This window comes from Lissotriton helveticus, chromosome 1_1 (genome assembly GCF_964261635.1).
Source record: "Lissotriton helveticus chromosome 1_1, aLisHel1.1, whole genome shotgun sequence".
Classification (NCBI taxonomy): domain Eukaryota; kingdom Metazoa; phylum Chordata; class Amphibia; order Caudata; family Salamandridae; genus Lissotriton; species Lissotriton helveticus.
The window spans coordinates 309,880,905-309,885,904 of record NC_136057.1 but is presented as its reverse complement, the minus strand read 5'-3'; positions in this window follow the sequence as shown (position 1 = coordinate 309,885,904).

Genomic DNA, 5,000 nt, shown 5'->3' with positions numbered 1-5,000 from the left:
TCGTGTTTATGCACACTGATCTGCTTTGAATGCTGCCCCCCCCTCATTTCTATTAGGAGTACTCTCTCTTTGCAGATAGTGAAGGGTAGTTAACGCAGGCCTTTGCCCCCGTTGTAATCCGTCGTGCCTGCTTCTCTCTCCATTTCATTGATTGTTCTCTTTGGTTCATTCTCTATTTACAAACAAGCACAGAGTCGCAATACTCTGTTTAGTCTTTGCAGATAGCGAAAAATCGTGTAAAAAAACAAAAGGGATTGAGCAAAATCAGTAGGCCACTAATGGGATCTCTTTTTGACCTGGCTAAAATAGAAACATTAGGAACAACCTGTTGAAAATAGCAATGTGTATGTACATAAGCGGCGTTCAGTTGTGTTCACAGTACCCCTTGTTGATTGTTTGAATCGAGCATTGAATTGTTCGAAGTTGGTTCTCTTAAGGATCTTCTCTGCCTGCAAACGAGGAAGAATAGGAATATTCTCTCTCCCTTTGCAGATAGTGAAAGGTAGGTAACGCAAACCTTTAACACGTCGTGCCTATTTCGTTCCTCATTGATTGATTGTTTGCCCGAACATTGACTGTTTGGGAATTGGTTCTTTTTGGAGGTATTCCCTGTTTGCAAATAAACGTAGGAAAATCTTTGCGAGTAGTGAAAGGGTAGGTAATGCGGACCTTTGTCCCCCGTTGTAATCTGTCATGCCTATCTACTCCCCACTGATTGATGCACCTGTTTCACCCGGACCATTTACTAGAGATAGGTCATCTGGCCCGACCAGAGAGCACCCCTAGTGAAAAGGACATATGCAATAATAACGAAGTGATCACTGTATCCTGTTAACAGAAACTTTAGCATGAAACAACCTGGAAAGAAAGGAATAGGAAAACAAAAATCAGTAGGCCACTGATGAACTTTTTATTAAATAACAAGCAAAGAAACGATAACAATACGTAATGATAAAACCTATTATTGTCCTAGAAACAAGAAACGTTAGAAGTAAGCCCGTAATAAGAAACCTGAAAACAGTAAGAGAAACCAAGTGTGACATTGCAACGGCCACAAGGCAACGAGGCTTCATCGCCCCTCACTGCCCCAAAATGTGTCTGTCCCACCGCCTGCCACGCCCAAATAACGGCAAACTGGGAAAGATACAAGTCAGCAGACATCCGCCCCATTCTGGAAACTTTATCGGGATTGTACTTGATTGAGTGTGATGTCACAAACATTTGTGCGGATCTATATTGTGTTAAGGAATACAATAGGTTAAGAAGAGAGTATGCACCACATTTGCCTCAATATCCTTTGTTTGAGAAACAGGTTTCCGGCTACGCCCAGCCGGAAGCAACACATATAAGGCGGGTCCTGCTGCCAACCGTCGGCCAGGAGATCATCACGTAGGGTGTAGCCGGAGGAGAGGCCGAGGCCAGCGAGACCCGGCCAGGGGGATTGCTACGACCACCCTGGAGAGTTGCAGGGGGGGGAATGTCCGTGTCCTCGACCCTCCCCTCTCTCTCCCAGTCCGGCCACCATCAACCAGAGGCCGAGGCCGACGGGATCCGGCCGCGGTGGCGGCAACCCTGGAGAATTGCAGGTTAGACCCTCTCTCTCCCAGTCTTGGGCAGCATCCATGGAGGGCCTGGGAGTGGAGAGGCCACTGCACGAAAGGCCCAGGAGAGGCACCACACGCCAAGGCCTGCCCCACCGGATGAGCCAAGGAACCCGTTCATGGGGCCAGAGCAAAGGGCGTCCGGCCGCCATCCACCGGAGGTCCGGCCCAAAGACGGACGGGACATTTCTTCTTTCTTTTATAATGGCTGCGACAACACTGGGGGGGATGTCTAGCACATGCCTCCGACCCCCCCCCTCCTCCTCATCGCCTGGTCCGGCCATAACAAATGTCAAGCGAGACGCCGTGGGGTGCACTGGGTGGGAGAGACGGTGCGAACAGGCCTCTCCCGCCTCCCCAGGTGGAGGCTTCCCAGCTGCACCCTCAGCGCTCCAGGCGCCCGGAAAAGGGTTCTTCCACTGTGGCGATGCTGCAACGTCTCGCCCGGCAGGGTGGAGCCTGTCCGCTCATTTGACCCCGCGATCGCCAGTAGCTACCGAACTCTCAAAATGGCGGTCGACCTGGCAAGAGCGGGCCCAGCATGAAGAAATGGCCCGGTCACTGGTTGACTCCACCACCGTAGTCCTCCACGACCTTGAAGATTCTAGAGGAGCCGCGGGAGTCCCCGACCCCCGCAGACACCCCCGATGGGGAATGACTGCCATGATCGCCCGTGGAGTGACGAAACTGTAGCCGCGGGACGTCGGCGCTCCCATGCTGGCGCCAGCCTCAGTTTGAATGACTAGAAACCTGCAGACCTCAGTTCCGGTGAAAGCACAGTGTGACCCGGTAGGAAAAATTGTTGCACCCCCTCCCCTTTTTGACTGATGGTTCAAACCACCGATCCTTTCCTTTGCCCTTTTAACGGAACTTTGGACTGCATCCCCCCCCCCCCGCGGCACCTCACGCCGTTATTTGCTGGGCGGCAACTTACTAGACATCACCTTCGTGCCATCCAGATTTCAGCGCGTTCTGCTGCCTTGGAACTATTCGCACAACAGACCGCTACTGACAACCCACCCCCCGGGACGCCCCAAGCCGGATACCCAAATCAGTGCGGCACCCAGGCAACATCTCCTGAATTTTCATAATTTGAAAGAACTAGTAACATGTCCTCATCAGGAATTCAAAAGAAATTGCCACGGTCTCTTCGTTGTTTAAATGTTTTTACTGTTTTTGTTTTGTTGTATATATTTATAAGTTATTAAAGTTTTATATTCCTACTACTTTGTTGGAGTGCTATATATTTTTAATGTGACACATAATTGTAAAAACTTTGATGTACAAAGAGTCATCCCTGGAATCTTCCGCTTCAGGCTCGGTCCCCTCCCCAATCACAATACAGGATGGTTTTCAGATAGTAGGAACGCGTGTGGTTTGACGGATCTCATCGGGTGTGGGCCTTGATCTACTATAACTCCTTTGAAGAGGGGTGATTCTTTACAGCTGGGGCCATAAACTACATCTGCAGGGCTAGCTGATAGCCTGGACAATCGGACACAGAGGAAGAGGAGTGTCAGAGGGTGCGGTAGTGAATAGGGCGAAAAGGAGGTGTCGGGCGGGCACAGAGTGTGATTCTCAGGGAAGAGCAGCGCAGATGGGGGGAGGTTTATTGCCGATGCATAAGACAGAGAGCGGGGGTGACCAGTGCCTGGGGAAGATGCTTGCGAGGGTGGGGAGCCATGCTACGGATCAACAGCGTGCAGAGAGTGGGTCTGGTCAAGGCATCTAAAATGGCTGCCGTGCACGACAAAAGTGTGGCATTTCAAAAAAGGCAAGATGGCGCAGACAATGTTTTTCAACACTTCCTCATTTCCTTCGAATCGAACGTTAACAGACGTTGGTGCATATTACCAAAGTTAAGCGATATTTATCGCTAACGATGCTTAGCAACAAATTTTTTACCACTAAGCATCGTCAGAAATTATCGCAGATAAACCTTGCTATTGTCAAGGTTTATCGCAAATGCGATAAAAAACGGCCGCAATGCATGAATATCGCTAAAAAGTCAGCGATATTCATGCATTACCGAGCTAATGCTCTTAGCCATGTTATCCACCTCCCATTGGATAACATGGCTAAGAACTGCTCAGGGCAGGTGTTAGTTTTTGGAGATATTCGCGCTTAGCGCGAATATCTCCAAAAGTTGGTAATAGGAGATAGATATCTTGCATGTTGTAATGCAAGTTATTGTGGTATATGGAACTCATACCATAATCTCTCAGGAAAACAGAAACTGATCCTTTTGGGACCGCCTGAGAAGGCCTAGGGGGTGAGGGGTACTCTACTTTGCCCCATTTCACGTTCCGAACTATTTTATTTTACTCTCTTCTGTAATTACACAAAATGGCAGCGATAAGATGCATCAGACACAGACAGTGAGAGAAAGGAGGCCGGAGATGAAGAAGAGATGTCAAATACACATTGGAGATAATATAGTGGGAGAAGGAAAGTAAATATGAGTAAACTTACCATGTAACATAAAAATGTTGCACTCTATACTATAAGTCTCATTTTATACTACAATCACTTCGCTACAACCTCATAAATTAAAAATAAAAATGAATAATGTCTCAAACAATTTTTGATTTCTAAATATAAATTTATTCTTCTGCATTTTCAAAATTTGAAAGAACTAGTAACATGTCCTCATCAGGAATTTCCTCTTCAATCATCTCATCAGGAATCTCCTCATGAAAAGTCTGCAATGATGATTCTTGTAACTCTATGGTCTCCAAACATTCGATAAATTTGCCATCAAGAGATTGATCAAAAAAATCAATCAAGTCATCTCCTCCTTGTGAGAATATTTCATTATTGGTGCTGTCAATTTCAATAAATGTAGTGGATAATTCAAAAGAAATTGCCACGGTCTCTTCATTGTGAGCCATTTTATTGTGAAATTGCTTGCTGTAAATTGCAGAAAAAAATAATCACTTTCATTTATCGTTTTTAGTAATACATAATATAAAACTAACTTTATCAAGTATTTAGTATAACAGAAGGACTGTAAATAAATAACAGAAAACATTTTTCAAATTATCTTAAAGTGTACAACATAGTTCCCCTTACAAATTAACCACTCACCTTTTTAAAAGTAGGAGAAGTGTTAGTACTGTGTAAATCAAACACCAGAAATTGAGCACCAAAAATTCCTCACAAATATACCTCAGACAGTAGTATCACAAAATGGCTGTGGTTTCCTCTCATTTTAGATATATACATAACCAATTAACTTTCATCACACACAAATACAAAACCAAAGTAACATTTTAATTGGTTCTAAATTTCAACACTTTCAAATGTGTTTTCCCCATGCAATTTTACATAGGACATTTAGATACTTCTACAGCCTGAATGGCTGAACGGAATTACACCAAACTTGGCAAAATGGTACAT